We start from the raw sequence: 14,254 nt of genomic DNA, 5'->3' as shown, positions 1-14,254 counted from the left end.
TGGATAAAGAAGATGTGGCAGATATATACAATGGAATATTACTCAGCCATAAAAAGAAACGAAACTGAGTTATTTGTAGTGAGGTGAATGGACCTAAAAGTCTGTCATACAGAGTGAAGTAAGTCAGAAAAAGAAAAACAAATACCGTATGCTAACACATATATATGGAATCTAAAAAAAAAAAAATGTCATGAAGAACCTAAGGGCAGGATGGGAATAAAGGCACAGACCTACTAGAGAATGGACTTGAGGACACGGGGAGGGGGAAGGGTAAACTGGGACAAAGTGAGAGAGTGGCATGTACATATATATACTACCAAATGTAAAACCGATAGCTAGTGGGAAGCAGCCGCATAGCACAGGGAGATCAGCTTGGTGCTTTGTGACCACCTAGAGGGGTGGGATAGGGAGGGTGGGAGGGAGGGAGACGCAAGAGGGAAGAGATAAGGGGATATATGTATAGCTGATTCAGAAAACTAACACACCATTGTAAAGCAATTATACTCCAATAAAGATGTTAAAAAAATACATAAGTGCAAAAAGTGGGAAAGGATGAGGCAATAAAAGGGTGTGAACTACAAGGCTCCTCCCCCAAGTAGTGGCTCAGTGGGGGCCACTGAGGCCCCCCAAACCAGGTCTTGTGCCCCCATTATCCACTCTAGAGAAAGGGGGTCACGCAGATGTGGCCCTAAGGGCAAGAGGAGGAAAGTGTCTCCTCTGAGTTGTGTCCTGGATGGAGGCACAGGGTCTGCATTGGTGCTGGGCTTGGTGCTGACTCACTCTAGGTCAGGCGCAGCCTTGGGGAGAGTGAGCCTTTGGTCAAGCTGGCAAGGCAGGACAGGGTCCTCAGGGTCAGGTGTCTTGCTATTCCCTCTACAGCCTAAGCCTGAGCCAGGAGGTGTCCTGCTCCCAGCCATATGGGAATGGGGAGGGACAACGTCAGAATTAAGGAGGACCCCAGGGCTTCCCCGGTGGCACAGTGGTTAAGAATCCGCCTGCCAATGCAGGGGACACGGGTTTGAGCCCTGGTCTGGGAAGATCCCACATGCTGCGGAGCAGCTAAGCCCGTGCGGCACAACTACTGAGCCTGCGCTCTAGAGCCCGCGAGCCACAACTACTTAAGCCCGTGCGCCTAGAGCCCATGCTCTGCAGCAAGAGAAGCCAGAGCAATGAGAAGCCCGTGCACCGCAACAAAGAGTAGCCCCCATTCGCCGCAACTAGAGAAAGCCTGTGCACAGCAACGAAGACCCAAAGCAGCCATAAATAAATAAATTTATTTTAAAAAAAAAAAGAATTAAAAAAAAAAAAAAGGACCCCAAAGCTGCTGAAGCCCCAGTCTTAGCTCGGGCTGCATAACAAAATTCCTCAGGCTGGGTGGCTTAAACAACAGAAACTTATTTCTTACTGTTCTGAAGGCTGGAAGTCCAAGATCAAGGTGCCGGCCAATTCGGTTTCTTGTGAGGGCCTACACTGTGGCTTATAGATGTCCTCACATGGCCTTTCCTCCCTGTGCCAGTGGAGACAGACAGTGCCCTTGGTGTCTCTAAGTAAGAGGACACTAACCCTATCTGGTCAGGGTTCCACCCACATGACCTCATTTAACCTTAAATACCTCTTTAGAGTCTCCATCTCCAAATATGGTCATATGGGGGGGTTAGGGCTTTAACCTATGAATTTGGGAGCAACACAGTTCAGTGCATAGCAGCCCCCAAATCTGCCCAGTTCATGGTTCACCCATCATCTCCCAGGGGAACACTCATCTAGACGTTAGAACTTGAAGTTTAAGAGAAAAAGGAAAATATCTGGGATTTAAAGGGGAAGAGGAGGGATGGTTCTTTATAAAGGGAGCAGAAATTCATCCGCAGGTCACTGACCACCTCCCTACACACACCCAAGCCAGAGTGGAAGAAGCCCAGAGCCCCCATCCTTCATCCCCATCTCACCACAAAAAAAGAGCAACAGAGTTTCCAACATCGACAAATGCTTTTCCCCAGAAAATGTTTCTTTCTACCTCAGCACTCCTCAAAGCACAAAGGGTGAGTTTATTAGTACCCAAGTCATACATGGCCCATTTTTATGTTGCCTTCAGTGACTTCAGATCTGAACAGGCAATAAATGTTTTTCTCATATTTTCATGGGGGTAGGAGGCAGCTGATCAGAGTTTTAACAAAAACTTCCTAACCATACTCTGCACCTTAAATTCAAGAAGTTTCCACCTCTGCTCCTCCAAGCTCAAAAGATGAAGAAAACCATCACACAGTTCAGAAGTGGATGAGCAGCTCTATCCTTACAAGAGGTATTTGGAGACAAGTCAGGGCCTCTGCATGTGCTTGAGCCCAGGTCCACCAGGCTGGGGGTGAGGGGCACTGAAGTTTAGACCCACCAGAAGTTTCATTTTAGCGGATCCCAGGAACACAGACCTCAGCAAAGAGCCTGTCTCTCCATCACCTCAGAGGCCCAAGTCACATCACTTTGTAGGAAAAAGTGGCCCATGTGGAAGAGTAGCCTGTACCTCCACCTGTAAGGACTAGGGAGGAGCTGACTCATGGACCAGAGACCCTGGGCTGCAGCAATGGCTCCCGGTAGTCACACAGCACTGAAATTGCAAGATGCACGCTGGGACGAAGAGGAAGTTTTGGGCAATTACTCACCCCCGCCCCGCTCGTGGGACTGGACAGGGTTCTCTCCCAGTAACTCCAGACCCCATTGATTTTGCTTCCTAAATGATCCCAAATATGCCAGCTTCTGCCTTCATCCTGGTCCAGACCTCCACCACCTCTTCTTCTTCTTTTTCTTTTTTAAAATAAATGTATCTATTTATTTTTGGCTGCCCTGGGTCTTCGTTGCTGCGTGCAGGCTTTCTCTAGTTGTGACGAGCAGGGGCCACTCTTTGTTGCGGTGCGCCGGCTTTTCATTGCGGTGGCTTCTCCTGTTGCGGAGCACGGGCTCTAGGCACGTGGGCTTCAGTAGTTGTGGTGCGCGCGCTCAGTAGTTGTGGCTCACAGGCTTAGCTGCCCCGCCACATGTGGGATCTTCTTGGCCCAGGGCTCGAACCCAAGTCCCCTGTGCTGGCAGGCAGATTCTTAACCACTGCACCCCAGGGAAGTCCCCATCACCTCTTCTTATACAGAGCACAGTCAATGGCCTCCAGATGTCTTCTGACTTCTGCCCCTCCCCCCCAGCTCATTCTCTACACAGCAGCCCAAGGGAATCCTCTAGAACCTGACACAAGCACTTACTGTTCAAGCACATCCCCTCCCTCATGACTCCCACTGGATGAAGCCCTGAATGGCCTCTTCCTGCCCTGCTGCAGCCTCACCTCAAACCATCTCCCCCTGTCTCTCCAGCGCCAGCCCCGGGCGGCCCAGTTTCTGTCACTTCCTCCATGGTCTCTCCCACTTCCTCTTCTCCCTCCCACCCCCTCCCCAGGCTGCGCTGGTACCGATCACTTAGTGCTGAGAAAAACACAAGGCAGTTTCACAACAGGAAGAAAACGGGGGACTGAGGAGGAGGAAGAGAAAGCTTGGGTTGGGGGGCAAGGGCCTCTCAGGAGGAAGGCACAGCCTATTTGGGTGACAGCTCATGCCTAGTGCGACTAGAGAGCACACATGGTGGGGGGGCTGGGGGAGGAAGGATGCAGCCTTGAATACTAACTTCAGTAATTTGGATCTCAACTATGCCTGAAAAGACTTCCAATTTTACTTTCACAGGAAGAGGAACTTCTTTTTTTTTTCCTTCTCCAACCAATATTTTATTGAATGTTTTCCATGGCCCAAGTCCTGTGAAAAGAGGAATCCAAAGCTGGACCAGCCCTAATTCATGTCCTCCAGGCCAGTGATTCCCCAAACCCAGCTAATGAACAGAATGGGAGATTTCCACACACACAACAAGTCCCAGGCCCAGAATATCACCTTTCTGTGGCTTTCCTTAGCAAAGACAAGATGGGCTGAAATTCTCAAGAAAGGGTCCACTAAACCAAGAGAAAACAAAAAGGATATCAATGCATAGAGTGCTTGAAAAATTAATCACACTTCTCCACAGATTCCAAACCTCCCAAACCAAAAGGTCGTCTTTCTGTTCACACCCCCTACACACCTGAGAAATCTGCAAGCAATCCCAAATTAGAGTCGTAATTTCCAAGGCCACTCACCCTGCTACCAGCAGCCTTTGGAGATAATTGAGATATTCTAGTGGTGAAAACTATCTTCCTCCACTTTGCTGCTTCACCATCCATTCTGTGTGTTCTCTCCCCCTCCCTCTCCCTCTCCACGCTCCTCCAGTTTCAAACATAGTAGAGTAACAGAAGGCAGGGGCATGAAGCAGGAGGAGAAATTTTATATTTTAACCAGAAATTTAATATTTTCATCAGAAGTTGCCAACACGTGACAGATAAGATGCAGCCTTTCTTAACTAAATATTTCTAAATTCTCATGCTTTGGAGGGTTACCTAGGAAATGGCCTTCCTTAGATCTCTGGTTGGGAGAAATTCCCCCCTGCCTCTTCTATATTTCTTCCTTTCATAAGGCAGTTGTATTTATTACCTGCTATTATGGCAATTTGTTCTAGATTGTGAAATCCTTAAAACCTGGGTAATTTTCTGGTTCGTCTTTTTCTCCACATAGCCAGTTGCAGTGTTGTGCTTGGGGCAGATGGCACATGAATAGCTGTCCAACAAAGTGGGTAAATGAGAAATGAGGAGCAAAAGAGTACAATTAACCTGAGAAAAACTTCACTGTGGTGGTTGGGAAAGGTGTATGCAGATGCATTGCTAATTTCCTGCCCTTCATTACCTGCAGAAACAGTGTTCCTGCCTTGCGTCCACCCCTAGAGGAATAAGGACATTTTTATAAAGAAATGTTAAATCATGTCACCTCTGGAACTAATTGGCCTGCATGTGCAATTCCAGAACACAGTTCACCAAAGCTTCATTACTATACCAAGTCATCCATACTGTTCCTATTTCTGGTATGCTTTGTTCCTTTGTGTAGATCCCTGTTTCCATCTGGAATAATTTTCCTTCTGCTTGATGGACCTCTTTTAACATTTTCTGTAAATGCTGGAGATGAATTATTTTAGCTTTGGATGTCTGAAAAAAATCTTGACCCCCTTTCTGGCCATAGAATTCTGAGTGTGTGTGTGCGTCTTTCAGTATTTTAAAGACTTGCCCCCCTTGTCTCCAAAGAGAAATCTGTTGTCACCCTTATTTTTTTTTGTTCCTCTGCCTGTAACATGACTTTTTTCTTTGGATATATTTAAGATTTTCTCTTTATCACTGCTTTTTAGCAATTTAATTATGATGTGCTTTGGTGTATTTTCCTTGTGTCTCTTGTGCTTGGGATTCATTGAGCTTCTTGGAGCTATGGATTTATAGTTTTCATCAAGTCTAGAAAATTTTCTGCCATTATTTCTTCCAATATTTTTTCTGTACCATCATCCCCTTATCCTTTAGAGCTTCCACTTTGATATAGATTAGATTGCTTAAGGTTGTACCATGACTTACTGGTGCTGTTAATTTTTCCCCCACTCTGGGTTTCACTGTGGATACTTTCTGTTGCTATGTCTTTAAGTTTTTATCTGCAATGTCTAATCTGCTGTGAATCCCAGTCAGCATATTTTAAAATCTCAGACATCATTGGGTAATTGGGGTCTTTTTTTTGTATCTTCCATATTTCTGTTTATTTTTTAAAAGTAAGCTTTATTTTTAAAAGCAGTTTTAGGTTCACAAGCAAAACTGAGTGGAAGATAGAGTTCCCATACACTCCCTACCCCAACACATGCATAGCCTCCCCAACTATTGACATCCCCCACCAGAGTGGTACATCTGTTACAACTGATATGAACCTATATTGACGCATCATTATCACCCAAAGCCCACATTCACATTAGGGTTCACTCTTGGCGTTATACATTCTATGAGTTTGGACAATTGTATAATGACATGTATCAATATATTAACATAGAGAACAGTTTTACTTACTGTCCTAAAATTTTGTTGTGCTTTGCCTATTCATCCTCTACTTAACTTTTTGAACTATGGAATAGTTATAATAATTATTTAGTTAATAACTAGTTTTAATGTCCTTGTCTGCAAATTCTAATACGTGTGTTGGTTCTGGGTCAGTTTCAATTGATATTTTTCCTGTTTCTTTTCATGCCTGGTAATTTTTTTTAAAATTTATTTATTTTTTATTTATTTATTTTTGGCTGCGTTGGGTCTTCGTTGCTGTGCGCGGGCTTTCTCTAGTTGCGGTGAGTGGGGGCTATTCTTCGTTGTGGTGCGCGGGCTTCTCATTGCGGTGGCTTCTCTTGTTGCAGAGCACGGGCTCTAGGCACGCAGGCTTCAGTAGTTGTGGCACGCAGGCTCAGTAGTTGTGGCTTGAGGGGTCTAGAGCGCAGGCTTAGTAGTTGTGGCACCAGGCTTAGTGGCTCCACGGCATATGGGATCTTCCCGGACCAGGGCTCAAACCCGTGTCCCCTGCATTGACAGGCGTATTCTTAACCACTGCACCACCAGGCAAGTCCCCATGCCTGGTAATTTTTGATTGGATACCAGACATTGTGGATTTTATGTGATTGGATGCTGGATACTTTTTATATTCCCATAAATATTCTTAGGCTTTGTTCTAGGATGTGGTGACCTCTGGGTACTCTACACAATGACCCTGAACCATGAGGCTTTCCAGTATGGCTTCTGAGAATAGCCACTGTTCCCAACACCCTGTGAGTTCTAAGGATTGCTCCCTCTTATCCACTCAGATAATCCTTTCTCACCTTGGAGCATTTCCTCACACACATGCCCTGATGAGTGCTTGGCCAAGTACTCCAGAAGGATTCTCTGCAGACCTCTGGGCCTTTCTCTCTCATCTCCAATAGGCTACATTCTGAATTCCAGCCCCCTTGGCTTCCCTGAATTCCCAGCTTCATCTTCTCAACTTGGGAAGTCCATGGGGCACCACCTGGTTTCCCCTCCCTAAGCCTCAGCCTGGAGACTGTCTCCAGGCAGTAAGCTGGGCAAACATGGGGCTCACCTCCCATGTTTCCCATCTCTCAGGGAATACTGCCCTTTGTTACCTCATGTCCAGAATCTTGAGAACTGTTGTTTCATTGATTTTATCTTGTTTTTGTTGTTTGTTTTTTTTTTCTTTTTTCCTCAGGCAGGACAGGAAGGTAAATATAGTCCCTTCTACTCTATTTGGCAGGATGAAAGCAGGATTCTACATCATTTATTTGGATAAAGTGTGGTCAGGGGCTTCCCTGGTGGCGCAGTGGTTGCGCGTCCGCCTGCCGATGCAGGGGAACCCGGTTCGCGCCCCGGTCTGGGAGGATCCCACATGCCGCGGAGCGGCTGGGCCCGTGAGCCATGGCCGCTGAGCCTGCGCGTCCGGAGCCTGTGCTCCGCAACGGGAGAGGCCACGACAGAGGGAGGCCCGCATACCACAAAAAAAAAAAAAAAAAGTGTGGTCAATATATATGATGGGATGTCATACAACCCTGAAAGGGAATGCCTTAACCAGTCACAAAAGATTACATATTGTATGATTCTATTTATATGACACATCCTGAATAGGCAAATCTATACAGTCAGAAAGTAGATTAGTGGTTGCCAAGAGCTGGGGATATGGGGGAAGTGGGAGGCTGAAGGCTAAAGAGTATGGAGTTTCTTTTCTGGGTGATGAAACTGTTCTAAAATTGATTGCGGTAATGACTGTACGACTCTATGCACATACTGAAAAACGATTGAATTGTACACTTTGAATGGGTGAATTGTATGGTATATGAATTATATCTCAAAGCTCTCACAAAAAGAAGGAAATACACTTGAGCTACAGGGCTTAGTAAAGGTCAATTTCAAAAGCATGTGTGGGTTGGCGGAGTGGGCAATCAGGCAGCAGAAGGATCCTCCTGTGCACAGACACTGTTTATAATGAAGTTTAAAAACATGCAAAACAATTTTCTAGGGACTTCCCTGGTGGCGCAGTGGTTAAGAATCTGCCTGCAGATTCCCCTGCCTGCAGGGGACACGGGTTCGAGCCCTGGTCCGGGAAGATCCCACATGCCGCAGAGCAACTAAGCCCGTGTGCCACAACCACTGAGCCTGCGCTCTAGAGACCGTAAGCCACAACTACTGAAGCCTGCACACCTAAAGCCCGTGCTCCGCAACACGAGAAGCCACCGCAATGAGAAGCTCACACACTGCAACGAAGAGTAGCCCCCGCTCACCACAACTACAGAAAGCCCACACGCAGCAACAAAGACCCAACACAGCCAAAAATTAATTAATTAATTAATTAAAGCAAAATTAAAAAATATTCTCTAGACTATGCTCAGGGTTGCCTATGGTACAGAGAAATGGTCCACACACTAAAACCAGGTGCTGGTTCCCTCTGGAAGAATGCAGAGGAAATGAGGGTGAGAGGTACAAAGGGTGGCAATTTTATCTCTACACTTTTCTTTAAGAGCTTTGTTTTGTTTTTTTTTTTTTGGTTGGGCCACAGGGCATGTGGGATCTTAGCTCCCCAAGCAGGGATCCAACCGGGCCCCCTGCAGTGGAAGCACGGAGTCTCACCCACTGGACCACCAGGGAAGTCCCTTTATGATCTTTCTTAATAAGATTACTTGTCAGATAAATCACCCACATTTCCCCTGATATCAGTGCCCCTCCATCCCTGCGCAGGCCCAGCACCTCACAGCGAACGCCAGCCCCACGGAGCCTGACTTCCCATCTCTGACGCAGAAAGAACAGCGGGCAGTTTAAAAAAACAACCCTTGAAGTTTTTTGCTTCCCTTGGGAAAGCGCAACTATCCCACCACACCTGCCCGTGCTGCGTCTCCCCCAACCTTCCCAAAGCCCCAGAAAATCTTACCGAGCGCGTGCAGGCTGCAGTCAGCGGAACCTCGTGAGCCCAGCGGGGTAGCTGCTCCTCCGCGCCCACGCCCAGGGCCCCGCAGCACTCTCTCCGCAGCCCCGCCGGCCGCCACGCCCCAGCCACGAGCTCCCGCACTAGCTCAGCTGCAGCCCGCCCCCAGCCTCCAACAAGTAATGCCAAGCTCATGATAACCCCCACCTGCGGGCCGCACGCCCACCTCTTAACACACCAGGAGGGGGTTAAACGGTTCATCAAGCCTGTCCTCTCACTCCAGCTGGCGCCCCTGCCTGAGCGCTCACTTTCTGCCAGCCTGGCCCCCCAGTGCAGAGAGCCCGACCACCCACGGGTGGGGGCTGGGAGCAGGGCTGTGCTCAGGGGACCACGCATCCTTGGGGCGGGACTCCAGGGCCCTGCCCAGCTCCCAGGCCTTGGCTCTGACAGTTCCTCTGCCTGGGACCACTTCCCCGACCCCACCCTGTTGCCTACTCATTCTTTTTAACTTCTAAAAAACTGTGAAATGTCACCTCCGTAAAGAAAAGCACATAGCACAAATGTACAGTGTAACAAATCATTAGAAAGGGACACCTGGGTAACCAGCAGTCAGCTCAAGAGACAGAACGCCTACCTGTTCTTTAAAAAAATACTTTTAAAAATTATGAAATGTTTTGAGCATAAAGCACAGAGAATAAAATAAGCATCTGCAGACCCTCCACCAAGCTCTATGAACCTCTGATGGTTTTCTGTACATGCTTCAAACTTTTTTTGAAAGAAGTAAGGCATTACAGACAGAAGCCAAGCCCTTAGGAGCCCAGGTCTCCCCCAACCGCTACCCTTCAGAGGAGCCAGCGTCCTGTGTCCTGGTTGTACCCTCTGACTCCTGGAGTCCTCGGCGCTTCACACAGAACCTTGCATCTGCGCTGCCCTATTTCATCACCCCACACATATTCCTCCACATTTCCTCTTAACGTGGGTTTGAGAGTCAGTCGGTGTTGAAGCTGGCAGCTCTGTCCACTGTGAAGGCGGAGGCTCCATACCCACTGCACAAACTCACCTCCAGTTCTCCATTTAGTCTCCTGTGTGGACATTGTTTCCAATTTTGCACTTTACAGTGTGGCAATGAACAAGCTTACCTGTGTGACTCGCAGTGTCGCTACCAAGACTTTCTCCAGCAAGAAGGCTGGGTCTTCAGCAGTCCCAAAGGGTGCCAAGTTGCCTTCTGGGGGAATGAGGCCAATTACGTTCTCACGCTTGCTAACAGGGACCCGCAGCTTTGCATCTCAGCAAAACTTGGTATTAGCAGACTTTAAAAGTGTTGCAGGTCCGACAGTGGGACCTACTTATTCTTTGGATCTCAGGATTAAATGTCTCCTCTTCCAGGAGGCCTTTCCAGTCCCTGTTGCCCTCCCAGGAAGAGCCGGTACTTCCTCTGTCCACCCACAGCCCCAGCGGACAACCTGACCCCCACCCTCCCCTGTACTGTAATTTGCTTACAGACCTGCCTCTCCCAGGAGACCAAAAGCCTGTTCCTCATTTGCACAGTTTCCCACCATCCTGCAGAGCTCTGACATGCAGTCAGCGCTTACTAAATGCTCACAGAGTGAATTGACGAGTCCAGCCTTCATTTCAGAGACATGACCACAAATACACTAGAAAAGGCTCCAATGCAGGATCTGACTTTAGTAGCTGCTCAAGAAACACCAGCCCAACCTGTGTATCTGCATCCTGGATGCTATTTGGGGACTCCCAGGAGGCTCTCCAGCTCTGCCTCCAGAACATGCTGGGCAAGGTCCTGAGGGGTGAGGGAGAGGTTTTAGTGTGGCCCTAAGACCAAACAAGAGGGGATGGAGAAGGGGAGACCTCCAGGCTTCTGTCACTCCTTCTGCTGCTGTGGCAACGTTCAATGGAATTTTGTGACAGTGGGAATTACTACCTTTCATGTCATTTGATTTTAGTTTTTGCCAAGAACTGGGGCTTTTTTTTTTTTTTGAATTTTCTTTTATTTATTTTTTTATACAGCAGGCTCTTATTAGTCATCCCTATTATACACATCAGTGTATACATGTCAATCCCAATCTCCCAATTCATCACACCACCACCCTCACCCCCCCGCCACTTTCCCCCCTTGGTGTCCATACGTTTTTTCTCTACTTCTGTGTCTCTATTTCTGCCCTCCAAACCAGTTCATCTGTACCATTTTTCTAGGTTCCACATATATGCGGTAATATGCAATATTTGTTTTTCTTTTTCTGACTTACTTCACTCTGTATGACAGTCTCTAGATTCATCCACGTCTCTACAAATGACCCAGTTTTGTTCCTTTTTATGGCTGAGTAATATTCCTTTGTATATATGTACCACATCTTCTTTAACCATTTGTCTGTCATTGGGCATTTAGGTTGCTTCCATGACCTGGCTTTTGTAAATAGTGCTGCAATGAACATTGGGGTGCATGTGTCTTTTTGAATTATGGTTTTCTCTGGGTATATGCCCAGTAGTGGGATTGCTGGGTCATATGGTAGTTCACCCTCACCCCCCCGCCACTTTCCCCCCTTGGTGTCCATACGTTTTTTCTCTACTTCTGTGTCTCTATTTCTGCCCTCCAAACCAGTTCATCTGTACCATTTTTCTAGGTTCCACATATATGCGGTAATATGCAATATTTGTTTTTCTTTTTCTGACTTACTTCACTCTGTATGACAGTCTCTAGATTCATCCACGTCTCTACAAATGACCCAGTTTTGTTCCTTTTTATGGCTGAGTAATATTCCTTTGTATATATGTACCACATCTTCTTTAACCATTTGTCTGTCATTGGGCATTTAGGTTGCTTCCATGACCTGGCTTTTGTAAATAGTGCTGCAATGAACATTGGGGTGCATGTCTCTTTTTGAATTATGGTTTTCTCAGGGTATATGCCCAGTAGTGGGATTGCTGTCCAGTTTTCCCAGCACCACTTATTGAAGAGACGGTCTTTTCTCCATTGTATATCCTTGCGTCGTTTGTCATACATTAGTTGACCATAGGTGCATGGGTATATCTCAGGGCTTTCTATCCTGTTCCATTGATCTATATTTCTGTTTTTGTGCCAGTACCATATTGTCTTGATTACTGTAGCTTTGTAGTATAGCCTGAAGTCAGGGAGTCTGATTCCTCCAGCTCCGTTTTTTTCCCTCAAGACTACTTTGGCTATTCGGGGTCTTTTGTGTCTCCATACAAATTTTAAGATTTTTTGTTCTAGTTCTGTAAAAAATGCCATTGGTAATTTAATAGGGATTGCATTGAATCTGTAGATTGCTTTGGGTAGTATAGTCATTTTCACAATATTGATCCTTCCAATCCAAGAACATGGTATGTCTCTCCATCTGTTGGTTTCATCTCTAATTTCTTTCAACAGTGTCATAGTTTTCTGCATACAGGTCTTTTGTCTCCCTAGGTAGGTTTATTCCTAGGTATTTTATTATTTTTGTGGCAATGGTAAATGGGAGTGTTTCCTTAATTTCTCTTTCAGATTTTTCATCATTAGTGTATAGGAATGCAAGAGATTTCTGTGCATGAATTTTGTATCCTGCAACTTTACCAAATTCATTGATGAGCTCCAGTAGTTTTCTGGTGGCGTCTTTAGGATTCCCTATGCATGGTATCATGTCATCTGCAAACAGTGACACTTTTACTTCTTCTTTTCCAATTTGGATTCCTTTTATTTCTTTTTCTTCTCTGATTGCCTTGGCTAGGACTTCCAAGAATATGTTGAATAATAATGGCGAGAGTGGACATCCTTGTCTTGTTCCTGATCTTAGAGGAAATGCTTTCAGTTTTCCACCATTGAGAATGATGTTTGCTGTGGGTTTGTCGTATATAGCCTTCATTATGTTGAGGTAGGTTCCCTCTATGACCACTTTCTGGAGAGGTTTTTATCATAAATCAGTGTTGAATTTTGTCAAAAGCTTTTTCTGCATCTATTGAGATGATCATATGGTTTTTATTCTTCAATTTGTTTTTATGGTGTATCACACCCATTGATTTGGGTTGAAGAATCCTTGCATCCCTGTGATAAATCTCACTTGATCATGGTGTCTGATAGTATCTTTAATGGAATCAACTAGTTTTACTACAATCACTAACATTTCCACATTTATCTTATGTCCTTTTATCACTTTATAATAGTTAATAATATATATTTGTCCTATCCACATAGCTTTCAGGTTTTTATAAGAGTAACATGGAGGAAAGACATATTTTTATAAAAGTAACATGGAGGGAACATGAAGGAAAAATTGTTATTTCAGAAGGCTCCATTTTGAGCCAATAGGACTAGGGAAAGCCCTTCATGGATTTTTTGAGTTATGATTGTTGAGAATCTGTGGCATAAGTTTAGTGAAGAAAATGACTTTGGGACTATTTTACTTAGTTGAAAAAATGGAAATTTAGGTGCATGGTAAAGGGAAAGATGAAGAAGGGTGGAAAGAAGAAAATCAGAAAAATAGACACTCAGAAAGAATCTGATGAAAAGTATTTCTCCAGAGAAATTCTCTGTGATATTCCAGGCCATAAAATTATAGGACATTGAAGTCAAATATCAATTTTCACTGACTGTGAAAATAATACTCCTCTTTTTTCATGTATTTTAAGAAAATTAGCTATCCTATTCAGAACCTACACATTCTGTAGCAAAGTTATAAGGATGTTTTGCCAATTATGAAGTAAGTCAGTGTGGAAAGAAAACAGGAACAGAAGTGCCATCAACCAAGTGGGGGCATTGGAGATTCCAGCAGGAAATGCACTGAAACATGAGGTAGAGGATAAAAATTATGCCTACCAGAATTGTCAGAATACTTGGAAATATTGTGGACATGCCAAAAGCGATTAACTCAAACAAATGATCACCCCTGATTTCTTCAGTGATCTCTTGGTTATTTAGTAATGTATTGTTTAGCCTCCATGTGTTTGTGGTTTTTACATTTTTTCCCCTGTAATTGATTTTTAAAAAAATTTTATTGGAGTATAGATGATTTACAATGCTGTGTTAGTTTCAGTTGTACTCCCCTCTGTTTCTTTTTCTTTTTTTAAAAAATTAATTAGTTTATTTATTATTTACTTTTGGTTGTGTTGGGTCTTTTTTGCTGCACACAGGCTTTCTCTAGTTATATTTATAATTGTTATGGTCTTCTTCTTGGATTGATCCCTTGGTCATTATGTAGTGTCCTTTCTTGTCTCTTGTAACATTATTTTAAAGTCTATTTTATCTGATATGAGTATTGCTACTCCAGCTTTCTTTTGATTCCCATTTGCATGGAATATCTTTTTCCATCCCCTCACTTTCAGTCTGAATGTGTCCCTAGGTCTGAAGTGGGTCTCTTGTAGACAGCATATATATGGGTCTTGTTTTT

This window comes from Physeter macrocephalus, chromosome 18 (assembly GCF_002837175.3).
Source record: "Physeter macrocephalus isolate SW-GA chromosome 18, ASM283717v5, whole genome shotgun sequence".
In the NCBI taxonomy this organism is placed as follows: domain Eukaryota; kingdom Metazoa; phylum Chordata; class Mammalia; order Artiodactyla; family Physeteridae; genus Physeter; species Physeter macrocephalus.
This window is presented reverse-complemented; position numbering follows the sequence as displayed.